The 14755-nt window shown below is 42.7% G+C and overlaps 1 long non-coding RNA gene and 1 pseudogene across 1 annotated transcript; both read left to right on the top strand.

The window, feature by feature from the left end:
- Positions 1–489: 489 nt before the first annotated feature.
- On the top strand, positions 490–3363 carry LOC141407406 (uncharacterized). Its single transcript, XR_012416418.1, has 2 exons — positions 490–654; positions 2198–3363. It is a non-coding gene; the product is annotated as an uncharacterized lncRNA (long non-coding RNA).
- Positions 3364–9867: 6504 nt separating this feature from the next.
- Positions 9868–14156, top strand: LOC107130603 (V-type proton ATPase subunit G 1 pseudogene; annotated as a pseudogene).
- Positions 14157–14755: the final 599 nt, after the last annotated feature.

Here is a 14755-nt window from a genome sequence, read left to right as displayed (position 1 = left end):
CACTGCTGTGTGTGTGCACTTGTCTCTGTGTGTGATAGTGTTTGTAGATTTTCCCACCACACTTGGACGCTTGTATCTATTTCACAGAAAACAAAATATAGTCACTATCTGAAATACAAGACAATGAAAAGTACATAAAGTCAGCTCCTTGTCATTCATTCACTGAATATTTATTGAGCACTAGGCTTTCCCAGATACTGGTACCAGGAGTATTGGTGTGAATACAGCAGCCACAGTGCTTGCCCTTAAGAAGCTGACATTCTAGTGAGGGAGACAGACACAAAACAAGTTAATGTGAAATTACCAAGCATAGCACATGCCTATAAAGAAAAGAATAAGGTTCTGGAAGAGGGAGCACCTCAGGGCATCTCCTAAATCCTTATCCAAAACATGATTAAAATCAATCATGTTTTCCAATGGCTTATTTCAGTGATTTATACATCTTGGCTCAACAGCAGAACCATCTGAAGAACTTTTATTTTCTGTACTACAGAAATCTGTGCTGTACCTGACCTCCTGAATCAGAAGTTTCACCCAAGGATCTATACATTTATGAAGCTCCACAGATTATATTGAAACACGCAAGGTTGAGGACCATTGGCCCATCTAGGAGGTTGTGCGCACATGACTCCTGTTTCTGTGGTGAAAACAGAGGTGAGCTCAGCATTCCTGTGTGTCTTTCAGATGGTTCCATAGTACCACCTCCTGAGCCTGAGCCTGAGCCTGTTCAGCATTGGCCTGTGGGGTTTTTTTTTTTTTTTTTTTTTTTGAGACAGTATCACTCTGTCACCTAGGCTAGAGTGCAGTGGTGCAATCTTGGCTCACTGCAACCTCCTCCTCCTGAATTCAAGCGATTCTCCTGCCTCAGCCTCCCAAGTAGCTGGGATTACAGGCACCCGCCACCATGCCTGGCTAATTGTTTTCTTTTTATTAAAATTAGAGACAGGGTTTCACCATGTTGGCCAGGCTGGTTTCCAACTCCTGACCTCGGATGATCCGCCTGCCTCAGCCTCCCAAAGTGCTGGGATTACAGGCATGAGCCACTGCGCCTGGCTGGCCTGTGGGTTCTTGTAAGCATGGCCATGGCCTCTGCACCCAACAGTGCTTTGGTGGACTGAGAGGAAGAAGCAAAGGGGCTTTTCCACTGACCCTGTTGTGCTGTGGGAGGAAGGCCTGACTGGACACATGCAGGACATTGCTCTGTTTTGGAATCATGTGAGGACATATGTGTGAGTGTGCATCTATGTATGTGTGCTTGTGTGACTCCACATGTGTGCACATGTGTATGTGTGATGGTGCATGTCTGTCTATATGTGTGTGTACGTGCCTGTGTGCCTGGGCTTGTGTGTGTGTGTGTGTGTGTGCGCATGTATCCGTGTATATGTGCATGTCGTCTCTGTGTGTGTATATGTGTATGTGTGACTGTGTGTGTCTGTGTGTGTGCACATTAATGGATTTATTATGTTTTTTAAAGAAAACCCTCTTTCAAAGCAAAATTCAACTGAATTTGACTCTGCAAATATTGTCAAAAAAGATCATTTGATTTCATGGTAATTTTTATAATTGATGGAAAAGCGAACACTCAATCTTTTTAATTAATAGTCTATTTTTAGAGAAGTTTTAAGCTTACAGAAATTCAGCAGAGAGCACACAAAGTTTCTAAGCATTCTCAGACTGTGGTCACCCAGTTTCTCTTATTTTAACATCTTGCATTGGTGTGGTATGTTTGTTATAATTCACAAATAATAATTATTATAATTGACAAATATAATTGACAAATAATCATTATTATTATAATTGACAAATAATAGTTATTAACTAAAATCTATAACCTACATTAGGCTTCAGCTTTGCATTATGCACTCTAAGAGTTCTGAGAAACGCTTAGTGTCTCATATCCACCATTATGTGTCCTACAGAATAGTTCTACCATAAAAATCCTGTGTGCCACCAATTTATCCCTTCTCTCCAACACTCATTTTAAGAAAGGAAACTCCGTTGATGGAGGAACTGCTGAGGGATTCACTGCATCAGGGTTTTAAGCTGCTCCATGATATTCACACTAACTTGTTCACACACAGTGCCATTTCTATTTCCGGTTATGTGGTGCGTGTTTTCCTAGTTTGCTGTTTTTGATGTTGGGATAAATCCCATAATGTAATGGTAAATTTATTCTCTTTCTCTTCAAAATCTGCAGTTCTGTTGGAGGTCCTCCTTACCACTGATGGCTTCTTAGTGGGTGAGAGAGTCTGCCCCCAGCCTGGCAGTGCTGCTCCGTGCACAGGTCCCCTCAGCCCTGGGCCCCACACTGAGGTTCCTGAAGACAACGCCCCGGACTGAGTCAGACCCTGCCTTGGGACGTGGTTAGAGAGCCCACCCCAGAGAGAGCTCTGTGGATTCCCAGTGGGCCCTCTGCTGGACGAAGGAGGCCCTGCTACTCACTCCCAAAGAAAGCAGCAATCATTTCATTGCGGAGGGAAGAAAATGCTCCCCAGGTCAGGGGAAGGGACTCTCTGCATCCCTGGAGGGACCGAAAAAAGCAGGGTCCAGGTTACCCTTATCCCCATGACCATAACTCTGTGTCTCTTGTTGGTTTTAGGGGTGGATTCTTAGTCTGTGGTGACCCAGGAGCCATCACTCTTAGGGCCTCCTGGAGGGATGGTCACACTCACCTGTGCCCTGAGCTCTGGCTCAGTCTCTACCAGTCACTACCCCAGCTGGTACCAGCAGACCCCAGGCCAGGTTCCACATATACTCATCTGCAGCCCAAACACCTGCCCTTCTGGGGTCCCTGGGCGCTTCTCTGGCTCCATCCTTGGGAACAAAGCTGCCCTCACCGTCCCGGGAACTCAGTAGATGATGACTCTGATCATTACTATGTGCCATACATGGGTAGTGGCAATTTAAAGCGGTTTTAGTTGTACCTCCTTATGGGTTTAAACCACAGTGATTTAAACCCATAAGGAGGTACAACTAAAACCGCTTTACATACTCAGAACGATTCAGCCCTTAGAGGCAGGAGAGAAGGTAAGAGGGTGGGAATGTCAACACCATGAGCAGGGAGCCTCCTTGCCCCAGTGTCCTGTGCAAGGGTTCACTGCCAGGTGCCTTATCCAGTCTCTCCCAGGGTGTGTCCATCTCCCCAGTGTGATGCTTCCGTGAATACATAAACTCACAGTGAGTCACAAAGACGCCCGTGCTCCAGAAAGACTCTTCTTACTCAGAGAGAGTCAACAGACATATGCTCATTCATTAATTTGTCCATGGAGACCAATTTGTATTTTATTTATCACTGAAGTAAGGGCCTTGCCGAGTGCCTTGTTAAAAATGCAATTTGCCAATCTAGACCTACTGAATCAGAAACTTGTGTTGGTGCCTAATAATTTGTATTTAACAAGATGTACATGAGACTTTTGTTAGCATTAATATTTGGGAAGAGCCTACTTTTATTATTATGAAATTATTCCTGGGAGTCTCTGTTTAAAATGATCTCAGGTAATATTCCATGACTCCACTCTCCTAAATTCCCATTCAAAACCTCCAGAATGCTCAGAAACAGACTTAAAATCTCAAGCCATGGCCAAATTTATAACTTTATTTCTGCAGACAGAGATGGGAGGAATTTCCAAAACCATACATTCTTAGGTGCCAGGTGTGGTGACTCATGCCTATAATACCTAATACTTTGGGAGGCTAAGGCATGAGGATTTCTTGAGGCCAGGAGTTTGAGACCACCCTCCTCCACATAGTGAGTGAGATTCCATCACTACAGAAAAAAAAAAAAAAAAAAAAAAGGACATAAGCCCCTTTAGGAATTTCCAAAACCGTAAGTTTTCTTAGGGTATATTTAGTAGCTCATATGAATATTTCTGTTATTGAAGACCATCCCCTGTAGGATTGGCTCCAGAATCTCTTCTCCCTCTCACTGAGCTGGCCTACCTGCAGCTCTAGTTCTTAGGATCTTTGTAAGACATAGGGATCAGCCCTCCCCATCCTCTACCTCTTATCATAGATTATCCCAGAAGATCCCCTCAGAGCATATATGTACTTGTCCTGAACAGTGTCTCTTAACATGACACTGGCAAGATGAGGAGGACTGAGCGGTGACAAAGCCTTGGAGCCACCTGGGGATGACCTGTGACTGCACGGCCGAGCTTTGCTGAGCCGACCCCAGGCTCCCTTCCTGCTCCCCTCCCCTGGATCTATCTCTTGGCCACCCTAGATCCAGGAGCTGCCTCCACTTGACCTGAGTTCTGTGGTCACCTCAGAGACCCCCTCAGTGAGATAAAGGAGGTGCTGTGGGGGATCTGACACACGTGAGGGCAAATTTCAAGACTGTCCTGCACAGGAAGCCCTGTGAAAAGAAACAAACCAGCCCTACCTGTGTGTGACACCTGAGTTTTTAGTTCTGACTCCCTGGTCTCATGGCTATGTTGAGATTGCAGATGTGCGGTTTATTATCCAGGTCAGTTTATGAGGACAAAGAAGACAACTACCCTATGTACTTATCACACAATTAAGACACTCGCCTACTTTGGGAGGCTGAGGTGGGTGAATCACCTGAGATCAGGAGTTCAAGACCAGCTTGGCCAATGTGATGAAACTCCATCTCTACTAAAAATACAAAAAATTAGCCAGGCATTGTGGCGGGTTCCTGTAATCCCAGCTACTTGGGAGGCTGAGGCAGGAGAATCGCTTGAACCCGGGAGGCAGAGGTTGCAGTGAGCCGAGATTGTGCCACTGCACTCCAGCCTGGGCAACAAGAGTGAAAGTCTGTCTCAAAAAAAAAAGAAAAAAAAGAAGACACTGGCCTTTGATTTGTCAGTGCCCTGGAAGAATTCTGGAACGAGAGGGTCAAGGTTACTTAGAAGATGTTGGAGCTTAAGCATGAGGATCAGTGGAGAAAACACCTCATGGTGACCCAGAGAGATAAAGATGGGATCAGTTGAGAGGGTGGGAGATGTGGATTTCTTAAGGTCATTTTGTTGGCTTCTTTCTCATTCCATAAGATTCAAATCGAAATACACACATGATTTTCCTAATAAATGCTTATGAGGCTTCCCCTTAAGTTTAATTATCTTTCTTGCCTTAATGAAAATAAAATAGAAAGTAAGAAATAAAATATACTTCTATGATTTCTTCCAGATTGTGTATTTTTAGACTAGAAGAAATCATTACTTCTAAAGGAAAACTACCAGGATTGTTTGCATTTTAATCTGGGATCCTGCATGATGGCTACAGATACAGCTACTGTGCAAGATTTTAACCTGGAATTTCTGCCAATTCAGTAATAGAGGCAATAAAAATGGATACAAATATAAATATGGAATTCATTTATTTTAAAAGTTTTGAATGCTATGAATATCTATCAAGAATAAAATACATTGTACAAAAAATTTATTAGAATGAATTTTAAAATTGCCAAATTTGCAACTAATGAAATAAAATATATTATAAAGAGTTCAAAATCCTTATTTTTTGATCTCAGTATACAAAAATAAACATTGAATATATCTATTAGAAAATAACTAGCAAATTTAGTAAATGATATAAAAGAAAATATGAACAAATGGTACAACAGGCCAGGTGCGGTGGCTCACGCCTGTGAATCCCAGCACTTTGGGAGGCTGAGGCGGGCAGATCACCTGAGGTCAGTAGTTTGAGACCAGCCTGTCCAGCCTGGTGAAACCCCATCTCTACTAAAAATACAAAAATTAGCTGGGTGTGATGGTTAGTGCCTGTAATCCCAGCTACTTGGGAGGCTGAGGCAGGAGAATCACTTGAACCTGGGAGGCAGAGTTTGCAGTGAGCTGAGATTATGCCACTGCACTCCAGCATGGGCAAAACAGCAAGATTCTTCTAAAAAAAAATTGGTAAAACATTTCCTTATCTGCAGACATCAAATAAAAAAAATTCAGGCCAGATGCAGTGGCTCACACCTGTAATCCCAATTACTTTGGGAGGTCTAGGTGGTAGGATCTCTTGATCCCAGGAGTTCAATACCACCCAGGGCAACATAGTGAGACCTAATCTCTAGTGAAAATTATTAAATTAAATTGAAATTTAACTAAAATTATTTAAGTAAAAATAATTAAAATTAGCCAGGCATGGTGGCCTGTGCCTGTAGTCTCAGCTACTAAGGAGGCTGAGATTAGAGGATTGCTCAAGACTGGAAGGTTGAGGCTTCCTGCTGTGAGCTGGGATCCTGCCACTGCACCACAGCATGGGCAACAGAGTGAGACCCTGTCTCAAAAAACAAAACAAAACAAAAATTCAACAGCAAGTAGATTGGTGATGTAAACGCTTTGTTATTATTTTTATCATTGTTTGCTTGTGTAGGTTTTACTCTGAGAAGGAGGACGGAGGGTGTTAGCGGAGGAGATAGCGCAGTCCCCTTAGATGTCAGAAACAGGGATCTATGGTAAATGGAAAATGCCAGTCACTTGTCACCATGCAGGGGCGGCTGTGCCCTCCCTGTGTCAGGCTCTGTGCCAGCAGTGATGGGCCCCATGTGCCTCTTTCAGGGTCCAGAATGCCATCTGTGCTACCCTCCGAACTCCCCAGGGCTGGGCATTGGTGCCTGTGTTGCTGATGAGGACTCAGCACTGTGTCTTCCCTGAGAGGGGCAGAGTCTGTAGAGGGTTCTAGTATCTGCGTCCTGTCTGACCCTCCCATGGGACAATCTCTGCATCTCACCCACCAGCCTCCTGTGTCTAAAAAATAAACGCCAGACTGCAGCTGTCTTCTCAGGTGGAACAGAGATCACCAGGAGGAGAGCACACTTGTATAAACAGCTCCTCCTCTATCAGAGCAATGAAGATAAAAAGAGGCCTGAACCAGCAGCCTTCACTACAGGCAAGAGTAGTGTGTCCACTGTGACCTGGACAACTCTCTTCTTCATGCTCCACCATTATTGCACAGGTGAGGACAAAATTTGGGTGTCCAGGGTGAGCTCCTTAGCTTGTCAGCCCCTCTGGCTCAGCCCCCCAAGGGACTTCACCCTGGCCCTGGCCCTGCCCCAGCCCCCATGTGAGTCTGCGTCTGCAGTTCTCTCTCCCAGCCTGTACTGACTCAGCGCCCTCCCTCGCTGCATTGCCTGGAGCATCAGCCACACTCACCTGCACCCTGAGCAGTGGCTTCAGTGTTAGTGACTGCAATGTACTGCTTCCAGCAGAGGCCAGGGAGTCCTCCCAGGTTTTTCCTGAGATACTCCTCAAACTCTAGTAAGCAGCAGGGCTCTGGGGTCCCAGCTGCTTCTCTGCCTCCAGAGATGCCTCAGCCAATGCAGGGATTCTGCACATCCTTGGGCTGCAGCCTGAGGACAAGGCTTACTATTATTGTTGTAGCAGCTTGCAGGCTTACACAGTGCCCCAGACTCATGGGGAAGTGAGGCGCTAACCTACTCTCTTCTCCCCTTGCCTGGTGCAGTCACCCCACTAGTGGTTCTGACCAAGTCCAGCTCAGGGGGTGACTTAGGTTGTCAGATCTTTAAATAGCAACTGATTTTCCCAAATGGATCTGACAATGTGGTATCATTTTCTTCAGTTTAACTTTAGATCAGTTCACTTCTCATTTCTTCTCACTCTGTTCATGTTTATTCAGGCAGAAATGTTTTGCTTAAAGCTAAAAATCTCCCAGTGGAGACTTTGGAGGAGGCCCAAAGAGGCTGGTTCAGGCCATGCCCAGTTCAGGGTCCAGGGGTGATACAGAGATGCTTCTGCTCAGAGGGCGTCAGTCTGGGCCCTGGATACAGCACCAGCGTGCAGGAGAGAGCACTATTTTCTATACTAGTGATGAACCATCACTCATTTTAAAATAATCTTCCTGGAGGAACAGAAAACCATGGTGTGAGGCTGCTCTAAGAGTCACAGAAATAAACTCGGCTGGAGGGCAGAGAGGGGAGCCAGACGCCAGTGAACCCAGTCCTTAGTGCTGCTCATGACCTTGAGCCCCTGACCATGTAAGATTGCCAAGGTGTGGGCAAATCTAAGACATTTTAGGAGGGAAAATAATACAACCATCCTCATTTCTTCATGACTCAGTGAAGGCACCAGCCTTGGCTCTGTGAGTTTCCTGGAAGATGCTGGAAATGGGGGAGTATGTCATGTCGCCTAGCAGGTGTTGGGACTCAAACATGAAGATTAGTGATAAAAATAAATTAACAGAGGCAAAATAATAAAATTTAATGTTTATAATAAGTTAAGAATAATATAATACCTTTATAATAAAGATAGGATAAGTCATAAGGGTGGAAACAGTGGATTTATCTCAAGGCCTTTTTTTCTGTTTTTTTGTTTGTTTGTTTGTTTGTTTTTTTGAGATGGAGTTTTACTCTGTCACTCAGGCTGGAGTACAGCAGTATGATCTTGGCTCATGGCAACCTCCGCCTCCTGGGTTCAAGTGATTCTCCTGCCTCAGCCTCCCAAGTAGCTGGGATTACAGGCACCCACCACCACACCTGGCTAATTTTTGTATTTTAATAGAGATGGGGTTTCACCCTGTTGGCCAGGCTGGTCTTGAACTCCTGACCTCAGATAGTCTGCCCACTTCAGCTTCCCAAAGTGTTGGGATTACAGGTGTGAGCCACTGCACCTGGTCACATCAAGGCCTTTTTATTAACCCTTTCCCGTTGCAATTTTTTCCTTTTTACAGTTGGGATCTCGCTTCATTGCTTAGGCTGGAGAGCCGTAGGGGGACGGGGTCACTGAAGCATTGACCTCAACTGCAAAATATTCAAATAGAAAAACATTTAATAAGCATTTCAATCAGTGCTCAAGAAACTTCCTATTAATTTCAGTCACTGTCTTCATAAAAATAAACATAAAATTAATGAAATAGATTATACTTCCCTAGTGTCTTAATGACATTGCATCTTTAACCTAGATGGGGTGCCCCACTCCTGGATCAGCCTCCTGGGTCAGCCCCACCCAGCCAGGCCCTGCACTCTGTCCCCTGCCTTATACCTTCATCTACACGCATGTGGGCCACTGGAAAGGAGGAGTCCAGTAGCCTTTTTTTTTTTTTTTTTCTGCAGTGCTGCTCCAATGGGGGTAAGGAGGCATCCAGAACCATGAGCCATTTAAAAAAAATAAGGAATAGAAAAAAGCATTAGTCCTCAAGGTGAGATACTAGGACTGTTTCTATGTTAATTTAGAACCACCCATGATGGCTGCTGATGGAGCTATTAAGAGCAAATTTAACCTGGAATACTGTCAAATCACAGTAGAAATAACAAAAAGAATAAGGAAATGAAGATTCATTTGTTTAATTTAAGAATGTCACATATTCTACCTAGAAGATAAGAGATTTTACTACAAATTCATTAGAAGTTTCCTTCATGGCATGGACCACTGATGTCCCTGCACCTAACCTCTGCCTTCTTGGGTGGTGTGATGTTACAGGTTGGGGCAGTATCCCTGGCCAACACTCCTTGGGGTGGAAGGGGGGAGCAGAGGTGGGAGCCTGAGCCTGGGGACTTGGCTGGGCCAAGGATGACCTTACCAAGGCTTCCTGCTTGTCAGCCATCCTCACATGCAGGTAGTCTGGCAGTGACACTGTGAAACCCAGTCACTGGAGTTCCCCCGGCATGGCCCAGTGGTGACTGTGGTGGCCATTGGCATCTGGGGCAGATAAAGCCATGTGAGCTGGCAGACTGTGGCCACCATTCCAATGATGGTTTCCACCCCTCACAGGTGGAAGGTGGCCAAAACCACCCAGTAGGAGTTCTAGCAGCAGTAGTACCATTAAGGGGAGCTCCTGGAGAAGAACTTCAAGCAGCTGCTCTGTAGCTATAGTGAACTTATTGAACCACATCATGTTCACAGCAAAAATGTCAGCCATATTGTGGGAGTTGAGGTTCGCCTAGAGATGAGAGACTATGAGGAAGAGGTTCTCTCAGGGGCAGATGCTGTCATAGCTGCAGGAGGTGATGGTACAATGCTTCTGCTGTGAGTAAAGTCTTGGACAAACTTAAATCAGTTATGAGGTAAACCCTGATCCAGAACTATCTGAGAGTCACTTATGTTGACATGTTCAATATACACATTCCTTCCCAGAAGCCTTACCAAAGGTATATAGTAGTGAGTTCAGTATGGAGACAGCAAATCAATTTATACCCTAAATGGATTGGAATAAACCCCAGTCCTGAGGGACTTTATGAACAGCAACTAAATTTGAATTAACAGAGTAGAGCACTTGACATAGAAGAATTCATGGCGAAAGAACTGAGGCTTCAGGACTCTGGCATTTGCCAGTGAGAGCACTACCTGAAGTCTTATTGGGAAACATCCATCCAGAATGTCCTATACTGGGACTGTGGCAATGGAAAACTTAAGAAATAGACCCACTCTAAAGGATTGGCTTCCCACTATCAGATTTCAGCTTATGATGATCCATGGAAAAAATAGAAGAGTTGAGGGCTCAATTTGTAAACTGGAACAGGAGCAAAGGCTGGCCATTCAATATTAACAGGGTTGAAGGTCTGGCTTTGGAGCATGTTTAAAATATTGCAAAATGACAAGGACATTGGAGTTTTGCATTGAACTGAGAATTGATAGAAAAAATAGCAAATAGATATAACAAATCACTGCTCTACAGTCCAAAAACCCAAAAATACTTTCCTGTATTCAAGAACCAAAAGAGTTTTCTCAAGCACCTATGAGCATTGTTTCTCCTGAGAGATTTGTGTTTATTCTCATTGTTGGGACACCTGTATGGTGAATGGGGGAACATCTTTTGAGCCAAATGTTGGAGCCATTGCTTCAGTGATGATTAATAAAGATGATCTTGGAACTATGCTTCCAGAACAGTAACGATGTCTTCAGATGGCAAATTTTGATTAGTGGAAAAAAAGTTTTACTGCAGAAACAGACTACCAGTGCCAGGTGTGATGGCTCACGCCTATAATCTGAGCACTTTGGGAGGCCAAGGTGGGAGGATAGCTTGAGCCCAGGAGTTTGAGACCAACCTGGGGAACATGGTGAGACCTCATCTTAACCAGATATGGTGGTATGTGCCTGTGGTCCCAGCTACTTGGGAAGCTGAGGTGTGAGGATCAGTTGAATTCAGGGAGTTGAGACCTTGGTAAGCCAAAGTCATACCACTAAAATCCCACCTGGGTGACAGAGTAAAACTCTGCCTCAAATAAAATAAAATAAAATAAAATAAAATAAAAACAGATCAGTCATTTACTACATTTTTTGGTTATCGTTGAGACAGGTTGCCTCTGGGCTCGAAGGTGACAGGGAAAGTGAGATTTACATTATCCTTCCATGGGAACCTGACAAAAAAAAAAAGATGTTCACTGTATAAGAAAATTAATGAACTCAACTGATTAAAATCGATACCTGTAGCTGGGTGTGGTGGCTCCCAGCACTTTGGGAGGCCGAGGTGGGTGGATCACGAGGTTAGGAGATCAAGACCTTCCTGGCTAACATGGTGAATCCTCATCTCTGCTAAAAATACAAAAAATTAGCAGGGCGTGGTGGCATGTGCTTGTGATCTCAGCTACTTGGGAGGCTGAGGCAGGAGAATTGCTTGAACCTGGGAGGCAGAGGGTCAAGATTATGCTATTGCACTCCAATCTGGTGACAGAGTGAGACTCTGTCTCAAAAAAAGAGTAAAAATTGATACTTGTGAAATTTCTATATTGTATAGAATTGGTAACTGAAAGTGCTGATACATTTTTAATTTAGAGAGGCAGTCTTAAATAAATGATGAATTGTTTAGGACTTCAAATTTAACTGTAAAAGTGCTTTTTCCTTCCCTTTACTCCTAACTTTGTGGAATTGTCAGACAAAACACATCATTTCATTAGTGCATTTTTTTAAGTACCTAAAAATGGAGATTTTGAAATATGTTGATGATGATGGAGAATGTTGTAAATCTTGATATTGCCCTAATTGAAATAGGTACGTTTTATTTTTATCGCCCTCCCCCCCCGGAGATGGAGTCTTGCTCTGTCGCCCAGGCTGGAGTGCAGTGGCACGATCTCGGCTCACTGCAAGCTCTGCCTCCCGGGTTCACACCATTCTCCTGCCTCAGCCTCTAGAGTAGCTGGGACTACAGGCGCCTGCCACCATGCCCGGTTAATTTTTCTTTTTTTTTTTTTTTGTATTTTTAGTAGAGACGGGGTTTCACCGTGTTAGCCAGGGTGGTCTCGATCTTACGACCTCATGATCTGCCCACCTCTGCCTCCCAAAGTGCTGGGAGTACAGGTGTGAGCCACCGCGCCCAGCTGAAATAGGTAAGTTTTATATGTGCTAAGAAGTCTCTAATTTAAGAACACAATAATGTTTTATGCCTTTTTTCATTTCAAAATGTTAATCATTTAAAAATTATAGATGAATGTTTTCATTAGACTTTAGTTCTGGTTAATTTCAACAATGCTATGTGAAATACATATATCTGAAAACAATCAATGCTGTTCCAAATGTATTAATTATGTAATAGCTGTTTTAAGTCAGACAATTTTTAAAAATGACTTGAATCTAATAGGTTTCTTCTATTTCTAAAACTCTCTAACATAGATTCAAGGATAAAAATGATAAATTGATTAGACATTTTATATTATGAGTTCAGTAACTTTGTTAAAAAGTATATTCATCTAAGGTTAGGAGTATTGTCAGAAAGAGAATGCGTTCTGTAGTAAATTTGTGAAACAATAGTTTTGGAATTGCCTTACTTAGCGTTCCGGTGGTTTAAAATTAGTTTATATTGTAAATATCACTTACTAGGCTTGTAGAACAAAGTGTCACTGTTTTTCTTTTTTTCCCATAATGCAAATTTATTTATTTTTGGAGGAAATTACTTTTGTTGCACTCTTCACCTACTTACGATAAGTAATCCTAGAATGTTTGCAAAAAGCTCCTTTTGTTGTGTAATGAAACAGTTGCTATTCTGGTTCCATTTATTTAAGGTCACTTTTTTTTGACTTGCTGGAGAAAATATTTATTCAATTATTGACAAATATTTATTGAATACCTGCTCTGTGCCATGTATTCCTGTGTCAGGTGTTGGCTATATGTTGGTGAATAAAACAGACTTTCTCCTTATAGAAATTGTGTCTAGTGAGCACACGAGTAAATTCTGTGAGCGTTATGATGGAGAGTCAAACTGAGCACTTTTAGATTTGCCAACATGTAACATATTGTTCTTACCAATTTCTTTTATTAAAATAAATGTTAGTGTACAAAGGTAATCTAGGTTTTAAAGTATATTCATAAATATCTATTTTTATGAGTTAAGAGTATCTGCACAGACACAGCAAATAATTTATAGTAAGCATCAGATATAAATAGTATAAAAGTAAATGAAATGTTTTCCAGAGCTTGATCTAGTTTCTGATTTGGTATTTTAATAACATAGGTAAAATATCACGTTATAAAGAAGAATTGTTCCACACTATAGAAACTTCCCTAACAGCTTTAAAATAAAAATACCAACACCATCTTTAATCTGAGGGAAATCTGATTGTCCAAATACATCTGTTAAGATGTAACATATGAATAGGTAACACTGTGTAAGATTACTTATAAGACATATTTTAAAGATTTTAAAAATACTTAATGTGCTCACTTTGTGCTATACCTTCTAAAATTTCTGCTGTGTGGTGTTTGACTTACTTTAAGAAATGAGAGGTGGCAGGGCGCAGGTGCAGACTGTGGTTGGGTGGGTCAGTTGACCCCAGGGTCCTTTGAACTGATTTAGGCCACTCACCTTGGTCTCAGAATCACCACTGTCGTGGCCAGTCAGTTGCAAGGGATCCAGCAGCTAATGCAGGTTGAGAAGCAGGCCGTTAAGAAGGTGTCAGAGGCCTGCAGCCAAAAGAACCAGAGGCTGAAGCAGGCCAAAGTGGCAGTTCGGGCTGAAATTGAATAGTGCCACCTGCAGAGGGAGAAAGAGTTCAAGGCCAAGGAAGCTGTGGCACTGGGATCCCAAGGCAGCTGCAGCACAGAAGTGGAGGAGACCCAGGATAAAACGACCATCCTCCAGACCTACTTTCAGCAGAACAGGGAAGAGGGCATGGATAACTTCTTGGCCTTTGTCTGCGACAACCAGCCAGAAATCCATGAAAACTACGGCATAAATAGATAGGAGGACAAACGCCTGTTCTGTGGACTGGCATTTTAGCTGCCCTCATGGAATAAGAAACTTTAGCAAAGCCCTAGTTCTATTCTAACAAGAAGGCATTTAATTATTTCTGTATGTTGTATAGTTGGTCCCTTCACTTTATGGAGAGCAGCAAATCCAGTTTCTTGTGCAGACATAGAACTAAATGTGTCATCCTTTTACTTCATGTTTCTTAGGAATTTAATGGTTATGTGCTGTCTGTTTTCCTATGCCTTTTGGCTCAAGTAACATATAGCAATGTTGAGTTTTTCTTTTTTAGATCTAGTAAAACAACAACAAAAAAACAACCTTTGAAGAAAGGAAGGGATTAAATAGTTTTCCTCTAATGCTTTCTTGAAGGTCAATGAAAAAGTGGTAAATAGTTATTTGTAACCTGTGTGAAGCAGCAGCCAGCCCTAAGGAGTCCATTCCTTCCAAGGCTTAGAACAGTGACTACTGCTGTAATTGCCTGGGCTGCTGTAAGTTTCTCTTAATCAAAATTGCTTTTTGATGGAATTCATGTTATTACTTGTTGTACTAAAAATAATTTGAAAGTAAAGACTCTTTGTTGCGCAAGAAAGGAAGAAATGAGAGGCAAAGAATGTTAAAATAGAAAAAATGTTTTTATGAGAGAGTTAACCTTTTA

Source organism: Macaca fascicularis, chromosome 8, assembly GCF_037993035.2.
Source record: "Macaca fascicularis isolate 582-1 chromosome 8, T2T-MFA8v1.1".
NCBI lineage: Eukaryota > Metazoa > Chordata > Mammalia > Primates > Cercopithecidae > Macaca > Macaca fascicularis.
The sequence above is the reverse complement of the archived record's forward strand: the minus strand, read 5'-3'. Positions and strand labels throughout refer to the sequence as shown.